Raw genomic sequence first — 18,939 nt, forward strand, 5'->3', positions numbered from 1 at the left:
TAATAAAGTGGAAATAACCCAAATTTCTATAAATGTTAGACTGGGTAAACATATTTGGTATAGCCATAAAATTTTGTGTGTGTGTATAAACATACATATACACATATATAGTATATATGCATAATTTTATATTATGTTTGTGTATATATGTTACAATGAAAATGAATACACTATTACTATATTTAACAAAATATATACCACAAACAAGAATTTAGGTAAATGAGTTCAGACACAAACGAATATTTACTGTAAAACAAGAATAAATAATACATGCAGTTAGTTATTGCAGTAAAGTTTACCTTTGGGAAGGGCCCATAACTGGGAAATTTGAAGTGGGCTTCTGGAGAGTTGCAATGTCCTCTTTCTTCATCTGCATGCTGGTTAAAATAGTATGTTCATTTTGACGAAAATCATCAGGTTTTCCACTTATGTTGCATGTACTTTTATAAAGGTATACTGCACTTCAATTTAAAAAATGTTTATGTAAAAGCAGTGCTTTGGAAATTGGAACCCTTGTGCAATGCTTATGGGAATGTAAAATGATGCAGCTCTGTGAAAAAATGTATGATGGTTCTTCAAAAAATTACACATAGATTTACCATATGATCCAGAAATTCCTCTTGTGGGTATATACCCAAAAAGGTGTGGATGCAGGAACTTGAACAGATATTTGTATACTCATGTTCACAGCAGCATTATTCACAATGGGCAAAAGTAGGAAGCAACTCAAGTGCCCATGGGCAGATGAATGGATAAACAAAATGTGGTATATAGACACAATGGAATATTATCAGCCTTTAAAAGAACATTTTGACATATACTACAACATTGATGAACATTGAGGACATTGTACTAAATGAAATATACCAATTACAAAAGGACAAATATTGTATGGTTCCACTTCTGAGGTATTAGAGTAGTCAAATTTGTAGAGACAGAAAGTTGAACAGTGGTTGCCAAGGGCTGGAGGTTGGTTGGCGGTGGGTAGTTAGTGTTTAACAGGGACAGAACTTCAGTGTGGGAAGATGAAAACGTTCTGGGGGTAGATGTTGGTGATGGCTGCGCACTGTGAATGTACAAAATGCCACAGAACTGTACACTTAAAAATGGTTATGTATGTTTTCCCACAATTAAAAATAAAATAGGAAGATTCAACAGGGAAAAAAAACAAGAGTGATTAGAGATAAAAGTAAGAAACATAATGAGATATGTGTACTTTTTAAATTATATGCATGAAAACATAACTCCAAATTTGTAAAAACACATGCAAAATGACACATATAATACCCATCAGAATATCTTTCTATGGAAAGGGCAAAGAGAAACGGGACTGCGTATGGGGTTAAAGGGAAGGATAACAACTGTAATTCAAACAAGAGAAGAGCCTTTTGTGAATGATGATAATGCGACATGAACTGAAGAGGCCGATTAAACCTTCTACACTTGAAACCAAAAGGGGAAAGGGCGGTGTTAGTAACACTCCTGTCAAGTTTAAGAGGACCTGGGAATAAACAATATATTATACAGATATTATAATCATTATAATCTTCACTAGCAAACCCCTACTATGTGGTAAGGATTAGGGTTACAGAGACATTAAATTGTTTCTGCCCTAGAGGACCTCTGAAACATTTGCATCAAAGTAAATAGAACAGAGAAATAGTTGTTTTACTTTATGAGTTGATTTAATTAGTTGAGTAACTTAGTGGTTTTCTCTAAAGATGTAAAGCTGTTTATTTCAGCACTGATGACTTCAGTTTAGATATTTACAAAGTAGTTCTATAAAAGCCTAATTTGAATAAAGAATAAACTGATAATTATCAAAGTAAAATTCCCAAAGCTTTATTCATTTATTTATTCAGTCAGTTTTTCAACTAACATTTATTAAACTTTGATTATAAACACTAGGTTGTATCTCTTTTTTAAACATTATAAATTTTCAAGTTAAGTCAAAATAAATCCAAAAATGTATGGTTAGCATATTGTATGCTACCAGAAGTTTGGTTTGCATGCTGAATTATAAAAAGTATTTAAGAGTCTTTATAGTAAAAGAGTTTATTATATTTTTGAGATTATAGGTAAGTGCAAAAATTAGAGAGATTATAATAAGAAGGATTTGACAAATATAAATTTTTCTTTCGTTGTCAGCTGGCAGAGTTTTTCTTCCTTCCTTTCTTTCTTTCTTTCCTTCTTTCTTCCTCCCTCCCTTTCTCCCTTCCTTCCTTCCTTTCTTTTTTTTATTTTGAACTTTATTTAATTTATTTTTTTATACAGCAGGTTCTTATTAGTTATCTATTTTATACATATTAGTGTATACATGTCAATCCCAATCTCCCAATTCATCACACCACCACCACCACCCTCCTTTCTTTTTTTCTTTCTTTTTTCTTTTGATCATAGAGATGTGACGATATAAAAATGAATTTGGTGGTGTCACTTCATTTTCATCTGGGGACTGTACATGGTGTGACATTTCTTTCTTTTCTGGTTCTTTTATAAACATTCAGAATTTTGCCTTTAATAAACAGTAAACAAACAAAAAACAACTTAACACTGAGAGTATGCATTGTATTGATACCTAGCACACTGTGAAGTTGAACACTTGCCATTCAACTGGCCCATACCTGTCAGAGCAATTTAGGTTAGAAGGAGGAAAAGAAAGCAAAGCATAGGAAAGAAAAGAGAAGCACCAGATCTGTTTACTTGAGAAAAGTTATGTGTTTTGGCAGTCTACAAAAAGATAATAAATGTGTATGTGTGTGGGGGGGGGGGGTTGAATTTTGATACTGTGTCATTCCAAAAATAAAATTTCAGGGATCTTATTTCTTTCTTTTATTCCCATCAAAGTAAATAGATATTCATGACTATCTATGACTGGATTTTCTTTGAAAGGACCATTTTATAGATAGATAGATATAGTATACATATATTTTTATAACATAATTATACATATATAATTACATATCTATATAAATGTAATTATATATCTGAGTATTAAATGATTGGTAAAGAACAAAAAAGTTGGATTCTGTCCCTTTAAATAGTAGTACAAGCTCAAATATGTTCCTACCTAGTCAACAGTAAAATTAGTTTCCACCTAGAAGGTATTAAGCAAAGATGCAGCAAGCTGTTTGCCTGAGATTAAAACTCTGGTGAGCCAAATCCAGTAAATGTGAATGTAAAGAACACAGTCTTCCTTGCCAGTCTTTAAAACTCTATCTGGTCGTTTGCCATGGCTTTAATGAGACTTGCTCAGTTGCTTATAGTCCAGATATTCCTCCTACAGCAATTCCATAATTGTTTTATTTTTCTTTGATTCTTTGTTTAATTATTAGGGCAGGTGGGGTTTATAAGATATACAGTATACAATATAATTCAGAATTAGACTCAATAATTACCCTACATACTCTACACAGCAGTTTCAAGCAAGTACCAAATCCTCATTCATTGCTTGATACAGTAAATTGGTATCTAATTTAAGGTGGGGACTGGGAAGTGGGTGTGGGCATAACTTAGTTAAACATTTTCTTTTCATTTTCTAAGGGTACAGATGTTCAAGAGTTGACTGGAACTTCTGCTTTTGGGTTTGCCGGTTGTTTAAAATCAAGAGGCAGTCCACTTTCACCTTTTTCAGTGCTGTTATGATAAAAGCTCACATGGCAAATAGCTGTGACTTTTAAACTCTCAAGCATAATGTGAAAGGAAGTATGTTTCATTAAGGCTGATTGCCTTTTTAAAATCCTTACTTTTTAAAATCTTTTCTTCTTTTTTTTCAATGAATTCTTCTATTTATCCTATCTGTTTCTGACCATTCTTCTTCTGTCTTTTTCTGTGAAAATCTTTTTCAAGATTTTATTCTTAGCAAATTTTTGCTCTATACTAAATCCTTTCCTAGTAGTTGGAAACACTCAGTTACTCTCCCAATGGTGCTGATGTAGTGCAAACTTACAACTCCTGTTCTTCTCTGGTATTTACTTTTTTATTCTGTTTGTTCCAAAAGCCTTGAGGACATTTCTAATTATATGTCTTGCTCTCAGCCCAAGATGATCATATTCCAAAGTTGAACTAATGTATTTCCTGCCCCAGTTAGTTTTATTCTTTAGTTATCCCTGCATAATTCATTGGTACACACTTCTTCCTTCCTGATTATTAAAAATTAGAGATCTTTGCATCATTTTCTTTCTTTCCTTTCATGTAATACTTTTAGATAAAATTGAAATAGTGTTTTTCCTTTCAGCATCCTTGGAAGTGTACTTTACTTGTCTATTCTCTCTTCACTGTCCTAGTTCTCATTTTCATAACTCCATCCTATGATTATTCTACAGGCTCCCTGATAGAATTTTCTTAGGACAATTTATCTGAAACCACTAGTAAAATATTTTTTTCTAAACAAGCTTTAACCTATCACTTCCTGTATGAAGATGTATGAGTTTTGTTGTCTGGCTTTTAAGACTTTATAAATTTATTACTTGGTATTTATTCACTTTTATTCTATACTGCATTGGAACTGCCCTATTTGGAAAGATTATTCAGCAACACACCTCTTTTTCTCAGTATATATTGATACATTCTCCCCGTTCACGGGCTGTTTGCATTTTTAATTTTTAAGACTTTAGGTGTTTTCTTACTTTAATTGGAACTTCATTCTCTGTGTCCCAGATTAATATCTAACTTCTTCATGTACTACTTCTTACATTCACTGTTCTTTTGCTTTTTTTTTTGCAACCCCCATTGCAGTTATAATCAGTACCAATTTGTATTTCTCATTTGTTCCCCCTTTCACAATATTTCATTAGATTGATGGCTACATCAAAATAGAGACTACATAATTTCTTCTTTTGGTTCCCCTATAGCATATATCATGTACTGTATATAGGGACTCTTGAGTTTTTAGCAGATTGATAATTTGTTTACTTATTTAGAATCCACTTATATATATACCAGCTATTCACAACCTATAATGGCACTTGGAAATTTCAGTTTAGAAGGCAATCACTGGTTAAGTCCGAGAGAAAATGTATCTTTGATAGTTTGCAAGTGACATTTTTGTTTATATAATACACTCTCAGAGGAAAAATTATGGTGGCTATGAAAGATCAAAATAAAGATCAATTTTCATATTTCTCTCTGCCTCCTTTCAACATAATGCATCTTTGAATTATTGTAGCATTTCTGGTAAGGTAAGGGCCTTCAACAAGCAACAGAGTATGTCTAATGGTAGCCCTCTAGTGGCCGTTGGATTCCAGAAGGTAAAGGATAGTAGCTTTCAGAGGGTATGAAGACGAATAACCAATTATTATTGCAGAGATGATATATTTAATGTAAAAATTTCCCCAAATCTTTAGCTAGTGAAAGTGGAGGGCAACCAGGTAATGGAACATAAGAAAGGGAGATTTATACCTTAACTTTCCAGGCACAAACATACTCTTGGAATTAAAAAATAATCATGCTTCTCAATATTACTCTTTTCTCAGATAATTTCTATAAATTAGTGCCTGGGTACCAGCAAGGCTTGTGTCATTATGGTAGATATTTCCAGGTTATACACATATTGAACAAAGCTGAATGTGAGTAAAATTCTCAATTTGAGTTATTGGTGCCTGCCAGAACTGATGTAGTTTTCACAACATTAGAATTTATGACCAATGTGATAAGTTTTTCTCAAATCCCCCTAAGTGCTTATTAGGAAATCTGTCATTTCACAGACACTACCAAGAAGACATTTTGAGAAGGGAATAGTTGTCCATGACATCTTATCATACGGGCACTGGAGATAGAGAATGTTTTTATATAAGTTCTAAGAAATGCTTCTTATTATAAAGGTAAAGTTGAAATTCTAACAACTCAAGCAAAATTGTACAAAAGTTCTTTTCAGCAAAGTGATTCCACAGTCTCATTGCCATTCTCCCTGGAGGATGGGGCCTCTCACAAGCCCCTGAATATTGTTGGGCTTACATAAGTAGTAGTTCTGTCTGTGTAAGGTTGGCACAGTCAACAGAAGTACTCAAGACAGAACTGCATAGATTTACTTACTTACATTACTTCAGTGTTCTGCATCTGGCACATGAGTATGTATGAACAGAGCTATTGAATAATAAAAATATGTACATATTTTTCCTGCTTTTTTGTTTGCAAAGCATTTGGGAACAGGAATGCATGTACACAGCTGGAAAAATGATAAAATCCAATATTTATGAACCCAGTAATTGGACGTTCCATTATTAGAAAGACAACCAGTACTATTATATTTTCTGGAAGTGAATCTGTCCACCATCAGAAATCAACATTCTGCTCATGCAGCAACATATGTAAGCAGAGCCACCTATGTTTGGAAGTATTCTCAAATATAAAGTGAAAACTTCAGTGACCATATCAGATACCACTTATGCCCTAAATCATGTCCTCTCAGCTCACCTTTTTACTCTAGAAATGGCTATGGAAACCAGCAAATATAACCTAATTGCAATTTGCTTAGATGAACCATGTATCTCTAGTTTCTTGCTCTGGGATTTTACCTCATGGTGTAACCTTTGACTAATAGGTGTTGAAATCTAAAGGATATCCCTTTTGTCCTTGGGACAGATAATTCTGAGATTATTTGTATAGAGATTCTCAGAGTTTTGCCAGTGGGAATGAGGCTAGTTTTCCTACCATAGTGATCAACTTGAAAAGTTACCCTTGGATAGGCTTTTTCTTCCTTCCTGTTTCAGTCTTCCCACAAACCCACTACTGTTCCACAAGATCATTTCCCAAAATATTGGGTTGGCCAAAAAGTTGGTTGGCCCGAAACTAAAAGACATTTTTCATTTTCATTGAACAATTTATTCACTAACCAAACGAAATCTTTGGCCAACCCAATAGCATAGCCATTGCCTCAGGCTGAGTTTTGAGGGAAATGAGGACACATATTACTAATAAAATGGCCCTACTGAGAAACTAAAAATAGATTTAAAATATCATTTTAGAGAAATAAGAAAAATCTATGACTCTTCCTAGGTGTTACTTTATATGATGGATTATGGGAAAAACTTTTTAAAAAATGATCAAAAATAATCTCCTGGCCTTCCCTGGTGGCACAGTGGTTGAGAGTCCGCCTGCTGATGCGGGGGACGTGGGTTCGTGCCCCGGTCCGGGAGGATCCCGCGTCCCACGGGGCGGCTGGGCCCGTGAGCCATGACCGCTGAGCCTGCGCGTCCGGAGCCTGTACTCCGCGGCGGGAGAGGCCACGGCAGTGAGGGGCCCGCGTACCGCAAAAAAAAAAAAAAATCTCCTAAGTAGCTATCACTGGAGAAGTAATCAATGTATAAAATAAATTATTGATTTTCAAAAGTATGTTGACCACTTTGAAATATGAAAACACCAATGGCATTCTTACCACCCTGAAATGATGTATTTTAATGATACAAATAATAACTGAGCTATCATTCTTGTTCCAATATGACAGCTCATTCAGGACATAAACTGCAAGTTACTAAATTTGATCTCCTGGGCTCCAGCTCAGGAAACAGCATGTAGGAAACACTTGTTGAATCAATCAGTTACTATAAATAAACTCTAGATTATAAATCAATTCTAGTTAGATTAGCCATAGCAGCTGTGCCAACTGCTTGGATCATCCATCTATTGAGCCTGTTACTTGGGTATTCACAAGGAAAACACTAGAACTGCCTTTTGTTTTTCCAAGAAGGAAGTTTGCCATGCATTAACAAGGATCCTTAAGGGTCTTGGTGAGATCTCCAGGAATTCATTTACCTGTTTTAAAAATATAATTGGTATTTGGGCTTTCAACTACCATCTTTAAAAGATTCAAGTTTAAATTCAGTAGGAATACAATAATTTATTTCCAGAAAGCAAAAGAACCTTCAAAGTGTGCTATTTCACTCATCTAAGCAGCATAAGCTTAGCTAGAAAAGTTATTTTTGCCATATTTTAGGAATTCACGTTGCAGATCACACACGTTTGTGAAAGAGATACACCCATATGCTTTTGAACATAGTGTCCTCCATGTATGTATTGAACAATATTTATTTAGTGCCTAATTGTATAATGGCACTGTACCAGAAACTTGTGACACAGAAATGAATAAAATATAGTACTTGTCCTCTAGAGGCTTGTTATCTAGAGGGATACTGTAAGCATAATTACAATAAAAATAATGAGTGTTTTATTAGTTGTATAAAGTGTGCTGTGGGAGCACAGAGGAGAGACATCTTGCAAATAATCCTTATCTATTTTCTTCATTAATGTTTATATTTAAATTGAAGTTTATTTCACTGTTGTTCTTTGGAATAGACCTAGAATGTATCCTGTGAAACATGAAATATCAAAGCAAAACCAAGATACATTATTAGTTTATTTCTAAATGTATATGCCCTGCTCTTTACATTAATGCTTATTCTATTTTCATAATTATTATTATATTATATTTAGAATCTAACATTTTTTGCTCCATATAGTGGGTTTTGTGAACCCCTAAATGTAAGCATATGATAGTAGAAAGGATGGATTAGAACTCAGGAAGCCCAATTTTTAGGAGTAGTTCTGCAGCTAACACTCAAGTCAGAATCTCTCCAGGTCTAAATTTCCTCCCTCTGAAAAGAGAAGAAAAAAAAAGATGTCAATGGGTTTGTCAGGATTAAAGTACAGAGGTTATAGAGAATTTTGACATAGCTTAGCAGGCAGAAGTTTGGCCAATTTTGTCACAATGTTGATAGAAATGTAAAGAATTTTGAGCTTTGTAAAAACATCCATCTGGGCCATAGAATAGCTTAGGATTTACACAATTTTTATCTATTGTATGATAGAGAATTTAAATACTCATTGGTTTAGTTGGGACTGGAATTCAAGCTTTACAGAGCTTCTATTTTCACCTTTAATTTTCTTTCTGATTCTCTTATTTTCCTTTTGTCTTTTTCTTTCAAAGTATCTAAATATCCAAATAGAATATGTTGGTAAGGAATAAGCTATGATATTCTTTTCAACTAAAATGTGTAAATGGTTTTATTTAATATAATGACATGACATCCTTGAAATGAGAATAAAAAGAGCAGGAAAATATTAATTGGTTATACTTAAGTTCTGTTCACTTCTGTCCAGAATATTAACTAGAATTCTTCTTCTTTTCTTTTTTTATACATGTCACAAATAAGATAAGGCAAGAATTAAATTTTGTACTGAGAATTTTAGTGACTGCTTTCAAGATTAATAAAAGTTTGTATCAATTTTCACAATTTAATATATATTATACAATATCATATCATCCTAAATATGCAGTTAAAAAAAGCTAACAATTTTAGCTATAATTTGAATTCAGACTATCTGGACAAGTTTGACAAATATGTCCTTTAAGATATATACATGTTGTGTAGGCCTACTTAGCACACAAAAGTCCATTTAGATAAAAATATACCTTGTACATCTATAATTATTTGTAATAGTATTCACATTTGGAACAGCTCTTACATTTTCCTGAGGGAACCATAATTTATAAGCTGGTTATAATTATTTAAATACTTTGAAGATATGAATATGTTTAATCAAATATGAAATTTTGACACAACGCTAAATTCAGAGAACAGGAATAATAACCAATTAAAGAAAAAAAAAATAAACACACAAATGATGATAGATTCAATGAAGTTTGTATAACATTGGTTTGTCTATGGAACATACACACATGTAAATAGAGAGATGATATTTACATTTAGGAAAGTAAGATAATACCATGCTCTGAGGTTGTTGTTTTTCAGGATGAGGCACTATTATGCAAATATGTAGAAACCATCTATTTTCCCAGCCGATTGAATCACCTGCTTACTGGTTTCTTCTCTAAGAGCTGTTGAAAATTACTTTCCATTCCTGCACTTACTGTAACCTTTGATTTTTTAAGCTAGAATTAGCTTCCTTTAGAAATGTGAAACCACTCTTTCTAAACATATAAAATGCTTTCCAAAATTAAAAATAAAAGTGTGGTATAAAACAAAAAATTAATAGTAGACCTCATAGGATTTTTATTAGTATTAAATAAGATATGATATGAAAAGTGTATAGCACATAGTAAGTACCAAACAAATAATAACTAAAGCAATACTAAAATAATTTAAAGTATTAGAGGTCTTAGAACTGGGGGAAAATGCTCTAAGATATTGCAATATCTGTATGTGTAATATATTTATTGATTTTGTGGGTATACTTTTTTCCCCATCACATTGCTTAGTAGACTGTAAAAAATGATGGAAATCTAATTTACACATCCTCCACATCTTAATAACCCAAATATTTTATCCATCATAACACCAGAAGTGATGCTTAACACAAGCTAAATCTAGCTGATCCCTTCATGTGCATAAATTTGTTCTTTGTAATCCTTTGAGATACATAAATGTATTCTAAGGTCCCTTTTGCACATCTTCTTAAAACAAAAATCTAACAAAGGACTCAGAGGTTTATTTGTCTAATTCCTCATTTTTAAGTCTTTGTATACTTTAGGAGAGAGAATAACATTTTGAATATAAAAAGTATCTTCTGTAGTTTTAATTATTTAAAATGTATTTAATTATTTATATTGTGTCTGGAAAGCTCAGAAAGACAATATCCTTGATGCTAAGTTAATGAATTTGAGCATCTCTCTGAACCCCAAAATGTATGTTTATGGTTTTCTTGGTATGGTTTCATATTTACTGAATAGACTTTTTACTTCTTTTTATAGCAGTAATAGAAAATTGGCTCAGCCAATCTTTTTGAAAAAAAAAACCTAAAAATAATACATGAAGTTACTTTAAATGATGATTTTTATGTTAATTCCAGTATACAGATAATTTAATGTGACATCAACTCTGACATTTTTTAATGAGAACAAATATTTCATTGGCTGAAACACAAAGGTTACTTCTTACTGTGATTATTACTTCCCTTGATTTATCTTTCTTAGCCCAAAGAATTATAGATAAAAATACAATAAAATTTTAATGTAAAATTATAATACTAAAGAGAAGTTAAGAGCTCAGTCTAATAGTCCTGGAATAGAATCCTGTGCCACATGCCACTTATGAGCTCTTTGACATTGTCAGATGTTTAAAATTTTTCTAATGATGAGTTTCTTCAGCTTTAAAATGAGGATGATAATGATATTCACACCAAAATTTTTAAGCATTAAAAGAAAAAATGCACATAATATTCTGCACACAATTATTTACTTAAAATAAGCACACATTAATTATATTCACATATAATATATAATGACTTAAAAATTATATGTTTCAGGTGTGTAGCATTATAATTCAACATCTGTATATGCTACAAAGTGATCACCACCACAAGTCTAGTTACCATCCATCACCATACAGTTGACCTCCTTCACCCATTTTGCATACTCACCAATTCCCTTCTCCTCTGGTAACCACTAATCTGATCTGTGTATCTATGAGTTTGTTTTATTTTATTTTGTTTGTTTCTTTGTTTTTCTTTTTTATATTCTACATATGAGTGAAATCATATGGTATTTGTCTTTCTCCATCTGACTTATTTCACTTACTGTAATATCTTCAGTGTCATCCTTGTTGTCACAAATGGTATGATTTCATTTTTTTATGACTAATCTTCCATTGTATATATATACCACATCTTCTTTATCCATTCATCCACTGATGGACACTTAGGTTGTTTCCATATCTTGGCTATTGTAAATAATGCTGCAGTGAATGTAAGGGTGCATGTATCTTTGTGAATTAGTGTTTTTATATTCTTTGTATAAATACCCAGAAGTGGAATAGCTGGATCATTTTGTAGTTCTATTATTAATTTTTAAAGAAATCTCCATACTGTTTTCCATAGTGGCTGCACCAATTTACATTCTGACCAATAGTGTATGAGGGTTCCCTTTTCTCCACATCCTCTCTAATATTTGTTATTTCTTGTCTTATTGATGATAGCCATTCTAACAGGTGTGATATCTCATTGTGGTTTTGATTTGCATTTCTGAGATAATTAGTGATGTTGAACATCTTTTCATGTACCTGTTGGCCATCAGTTTGTCTTCTTTGGAAAAATGTCTATTCAGATCCTCTGCCCATTTTTCAATTGTATCATTTTTTGTTGTTGGGTTGTACAAATTCTTCATGTAATTTGGATATTAACCCCTTACTGAATATACAATTTGCACATATTTTCTCCCATTCAGAAGGTTGCCTTTTATCTTTGATGATGGTTTCCTGTGACTTGCCGAAGCTTTTTAGTTTGTTGTAGTCCCATTTGTTTACTTTCGCTTTTGTTTCCATCTCTTTAGAGTCACATCCACAAAAACATTGCTAAACCTGCTGTCAATGAGGTTATTGCCTGTTTTTTCATAAAAATTTTATGGTTTCAGGTCTTACATTCAAGTCTTTAAGCAGTTTTGAGTTAATTTTACTGTATGGTATAAGATAGTGGCCTATTTTCATTTTTTTCCCCATGTGGCTGTCCAGTTTTCCCAACACTCTTTCCAAAGAAAAAGACTATCCTTTCTTCATTGTATGTTCTTTGCTCCTGTGTCATACATTCACTGTCCATATATGTATAGGTTTATTTCTGGGCTCTCAATTCTGTTCCATTGATCTGTGTGTCTGTTTTTGTGCCAGTACCATACTATAGCTTTGTAGTATAGTTTGAAATCAGGGAGCATGATACCTCCAGGTTCATTCTTCTTCCTCAAGATTGTTTTAGCTATCTGAGATCTCTTGTGGTTGCATACAGATTTTAGAGTTATTTGCTCTCGTTCTGTGAAATATGCCATTGGAATTTTGGTAGGGATTGTATTAAATATGTAGATTGCTTTGGTAGTATGGACATTTTAACAATATTAATTCTTCCCGTCCATGAACACCAAATAGCTTTCCATTTATTTGTGTTGTTTTCAGTTACTTTCATCAGTTTCTTAGTTTTCAGGGCAGAGGTCTTTCATCTCCTTGGTTAAATTTATTCCTAAGTATTTAATTCTTTTTGATACAATTGTAAATTGGATTGCTGTCTTCATTTCCTTTCCTGATAGTTCATTATTAGTGTATAGAAACACCACTGAATTTATATATATTGATTTGGTATCCTGAGACTTTATTGAATCTGTTTTATTAGTTCTAACAGTACTTGGTGGCATCTTTAGGATTTTCTGTATATAGTATCAGGTCATTTGCAAATAGCGACAGTTTTACTTCTTCCTTTCCATATTTTGTATAACTTTTATTAATTTATTTTTCTTGCCTAATTACTGTGGTTAGGACTTCCAATACTAGGCTGAACAAAAGTGTTTAGAATGGGCATCCTTGTCTTGTTCTTGCTCTCAGAGGAAAACTTTCAGCTTTTCACTGTTAAGTATGTTATCTGTGAGTTTGTTAAATATGGGTCTTTCTTATTATGTTGAAGTATATTCCCTCTATACCCACTTTGTTGACAGTTTTTTTCATAAATGGATGATGAATTTTATCAAATGCTTTTCCTAATAGTTTTGGAACTCAAAACCTGGAGTTCAATTTTGTAGTACCATAATTATTAGAATTTTCAGATCTAAGATATGTTATACCTTGGCCTCCAGGGAGGAGGTATAAAAGTGAGACTCCAACATGTTACACTTTTGTGTGAATAAAGTTTGACATATTGCCACACATTCTATCCAGTTATGCATGATTCCTTTGATCTATCCAGCATACTCCTACACCATGTAGCTGACAAATCTAAAAATGGACCTCTAATATTTTTCTTGTGCTTACTCATGAAATCACTTGCCTGAACCTCTTTTATACTGTTCATCCTGATTTGTTCCCCACATTCTGAGCTTTTGTTTTCTTGATTTATTTTTTAATGTCAGTTTTGCCAACCTCACAGTCCTGACTTTTAAGTTTATTTTACCATACATAACTTACGTTCCTAATGATTTGCAATTTAGAATTTTCTTTCAGTTCCTCTGATTTCTACCACCCAGGAGGTAATTTCCCTAGTCCTTGGGATGATAACCTGTATTTTACCCCATTATAGGAGATACTTCTACTGAGCTCTCCTTAGAATTATGAGCAGAACTTAGATATTCCAATTACTTACATTTTACAAAAATGGTATTTGAAAACCTAAAAATTAGTTTGGCTTCTAGGCAGAAATCAATAAACTACTCTGAACATTAGCAAATAATACACTGGCAAACCCAACTTTCACTCTGCAGTACTCTACCTGGAAGGCATGCCCATTTGCCCATAATTATTCTCACCCATACTCTAACCATGGTTCTGGAATCCTTGAAGAGAATATAATGCTCTCTTGCTTCAAAAAACACTGACCCATTTTGAAAAATAGTTCTTGCTACTGTTCCCTATGCCTGATATCTGGATCTGTGGGATGAGTTTCTCATTACCCATTCCCTCCTCTCTTTTTGTTTCTTAATTCACATTGCTCATTCTTTCTACATAGATTTTTTTAAGAGGAAACATGCATTCAATAATTATAATAAACATTATACTTCATGCATACTTACTGTATTTCTATATAATCCTAGAGTAAAAAGAACAACACTGAATTACCAAACCTTGTAAGCAAATCTCTCTGTTCTTAGATACTTGCTTCTTTCTGTTGCTAGATATAAGCTATAAACTATACTTTTATGTAATCTCTTCACCCCTGACTTTCTGATCTTCTACCTAGCATGCTTACATGGAAAGCCACTATCTGCCTGATGTTTCAAGCTTATGCTGCTGTCCTAGATATTTACTTGATCTGAGTACTTAGAATGGGTCTCTGTGATTCTATCTAACTCTACTAACTCCTTGACTTTGAACGGGCTTTTTATTTGGATTTGTGTCATTCCAGCACACTTATCCGATAAGATATCAAACATTGTCTGTATCATCAATAATCTATAGGTTTGCTCGTTTCATCAGATTATTGGGCTTGCTTCTTCCAATATTACCTGATTTGGTCAACATTCATTACCCATACATGATTCAGAATTTCAAATAGTAATTTATAATACATAAAACTGGGTTGAAATATTTACCACTAGAACATACCATTTTTCCTCTTGACTAAAAAGAGTACATTTCTATATAGATATAAATATAGATATGTTAAGGAAAATCCTTTTTAAAAATTTATTCAATTAGTGATGTTGATAATTTTGTATTTTACGGTTAATTTATTTTCATTTCTTTGACACTGAGGCTAAGTGGAATTTTATTTTTTGCTACATAATTATTACTAAATAAGCTTAGGCCTGGGATGACAGAATTGGTATTGTTTTACAAAGTGGAAACATTATTGAAGGGCATTTTACTGCCTTTTTTCCCTCCCAGCAACAACAAAAAATGTCATCTTTATTCATTATTAAATATACATTAAAACTGGGGATGAACAAATTTTAATTTAATCTAACTTATTTGAATGTCTTCTTAAGTCTACTTAGCTGAAAGGTAGCAGATATATTCCCTGTTTCAAGTTATTGACCTTCCAAATTGTATTTACACATTTTTCTGTAGTAGTAAAAGACATTTCTGCTGCAGCCTATAATCAAAGCTTAGCATACTTAGAGAAAGAGCTATAACCACATTATTTCTGTTAAAGCAAGCTGGACTATTGTAAAGAAAAATCTGGTCTAGAGAATTTATATGGAGAGACTATGCATTTGATTGCACATTGGTAAAAATAATGAAATCATCCTCCTACAACCACTGACTTCAAAAAAAAGATAAATTACCAGGTAGATTTTATATAATATGACAACTCTGAAAAAATTAAGACTTGGTAATTCAAAATATATAATATTAAATTATGTAGTTCTTCATTGCTGGCTTTTACAGCTTTTTCATATTGCCAAATATGAAGTGGAGGAAAGCCAGAATCCTGCAGATACATTCTCCTTGAATTCTGTAGATAATATTGGATACAAATGAAACAAACTAAGCTCTTGGTAGACAAATAATTTTTTCTGAAAGTAGTTTATTCAGTGATTTTTAAAATTTCATAATTGTATAATATTAGTTTAATGGAAAAAACAAATCATTCCATGAATTAATTTATACATTTATTTTATATGATGCCAAATAATCATTTGACACAAGCGCTTCATTGACACTGTACTAGCAATCCATCATTTTTTCACATTGTTTAGCTTGTGTTTAATGTGCATTTTCATGTAACACACTGAAGATAATTCAGAGAAATTTAATATCATTTGGCAATATTGCAAGAAATTAAAAATATGGATGCTAATTATTTAGTGAAGTAGATAAAGAAAACCCAAAAGATTAAAAAAATGGAACCTAATAGAGTTGTTTTGAAGCTTAGTAGAAGTAAAGATATCTGAAAGTAACCATTAATACTGTTAACCCCAGAACTCCTACACATACACACACACACACACACACACACACACGGAAACACACACTCTATAATAACCCGATGAATCATACAGATCCAAGTTTACTACCTCCTGCATGAAGGAAGAGGACCAACTCAATAGAGTCTTAATAGTGTCTCAACAAGAGAAGGCTGAGAATTTTATGGAGACTTGGGGTCTAGATTTGAGTAGTTTATGGTGGGTATTTCACTGTGGAAAATCTGAACTCCATTGGGCAAACTGTATAAGTTTCAGATTGGAGGATCTTGAAGCAAATTTGGATAAGTAAAGAGTTGTTTAATAAGAAAATACTTTGCTCATTTGAGGGAACTAGTGCCCTGAGAAGCAGGCTAATATAAGCAGTCAATTTTGGAAAATTGTTGACACACACAATGAAATTATTTACTGGATTACATAGGTTATCTGAGTAAAAATTTTCTGGAGCAAATAGTTGTCATTGCTAATGTAGGTGGTCTTGTTTCTTAGTCCTGGTTGTTAAACTGGAAGTTTAACGCATCTTAATGCAGGAAGTTTTACTTCACGTTCACCCCTTGTGGCCATTATTCAGGCTGAACTGGAAGATACTCCATTATATCAGGAAACTGTCAAGAACTGTGAAAGACCTGGGATTTTACCACATGCCAATCTAACAAGTTACCTACTACTGTTTCATAGATAGTCGTAGAAGATACAAGATTCCTGGGTCAACCTAGAGGGGTGGGATAGGGAGGGTGGGAGGGAGGGAGACACAAGGGGGAAGAGATATGGGGACATACGTATATGTATAACTGATTCACTTTGTTATAAAGCAGAAACTAACACACCATTGTAAAGCAATTATACTCCAATAAAGATGTTAAAAAAAAAAAGATTCCTGGGTTAGAGGTAAAGGACTTTATTATTTATGGAAAAACGCAGTAACTGGAGCAGTTTCCTGTGCCTTCCAAGACCTACAGAGAGTGAGTAGGACAATGACACAAGTGAGCTGAGATGAAAACTTGCCCATGCAGTAAACTGCATTGCAAGAGAGGAACACTGCGCTTGAGGAATTTTACTGCTTTTACAGTAAGTGGAAAAAAGCTTGCTCCTTGTATAATAACCCATTATTCAGCTGACACGTTTTTGGCCAAACTCAGATCTTCATATGGGTATGTAACTTTGCTGACCATTCTGATTAATATCACCAGCAAAGGACAGGACCAAAACCATTTACTTTTTCTCATAAAGTATTTCATTATAGACAACATCATTGAATTATAAGCAGCATCTTGAGGCCACCCTGCAGCATGGACCTTAGCATACCCCAGGATCCCAGACTCAGCCAACTGTGAATAAGTTTCAGGGGGAAAGTAGTAGGTTTCACTTCAGAAAACCAACATGAAGTGTAAGGGGAGGCTATCATCTGTTACAACATTTTTCAATCTCCTTCAATCCAATAGACTAAGAAAAGATCACTCAGATTTTTCCTCCCAATATAAGTACAACTTCATTTTTCAGTTCAAATAAGTGTCTTATTATGTGTCTTGTGGACTACTGTAGAAAACACTGAGAAAAAATATAGAGTATATTTTATGATATATTAGTAATATAAGTCAAGTTTAGGAATATATATGGTGTAATTAATTTATTCATTTTATAGCTTATGGAAACATAAAATAATGCTATTTCTTATAATTTATAATAATAAATATGAGTAGCTAAAGCTATTATTTTCATAATTAGGGGTATGATAGAGGACAAAGTATTCTTTAATAAAGCTGTGTATATGTACCTGGCTCTGGCATGTGATTTTTATTAATAATTGACTCATTTTAAAATGTAACAAGTGGGCTTCCCTGGTGGCACAGTGGTTGAGAGTCTGCCTGCCGATGCAGGGGACACGGGTTCGTGCCCTGGTCCGGGAGGATCCCACATGCCACGGAGCGGCTGGGCCCGTGAGCCATGGCCGCTGAGCCTGCACGTCTGGAGCCTGTGCTCAGCAACTGGAGAGGCCACAACAGAGAGAGGCCCACGTACCGCAAAAAAAAAAAAAAAAAAAAAACAAAAAATGTAAAAAGCATAAGTAATTAGACATCATAACTAAATAATTCTTATTAATTTAATGAAAAGAGTATATAATAATACAAATTAATTGGTCCAGAATTAATATATAATTAAACATCTAAAAAGATGTACTTATATGATAATTGGCCATTTAGGAATAACTTTTTATAGTATAATTGGATTAACCAGATTTATCTGCAGGTTTTATTCAGTATGTTTTTAAAACTATGATATTCAAAAGTTATCCCAGTGACCTTTTAAAATAATCTGTTAGCCAATACTGTTACAGGAAGTAAAAAAAATAAAGTCAATTTTAGTATTAATTCTGTCTTCCTCTAAATTAAGTATCTCTCATGAACATACATTGTTTAACCAGGAGGAGAATGAAGGTGCAAAGAGACTACTCTTCTACCTCTCACCATATGATCTGAAATCAGAGTATTCCAACATACACCACACTAGGTTGTGCTGAGTTTCACATTTCCTCTTTAACGGAAATAATTATAAGACAGAACAAGATAAGTCCCATGCTGCTTTATGGAATT

Source organism: Leucopleurus acutus (genome assembly GCF_964270905.1).
Source record: "Leucopleurus acutus genome assembly, chromosome: 6".
In the NCBI taxonomy this organism is placed as follows: domain Eukaryota; kingdom Metazoa; phylum Chordata; class Mammalia; order Artiodactyla; family Delphinidae; genus Leucopleurus; species Leucopleurus acutus.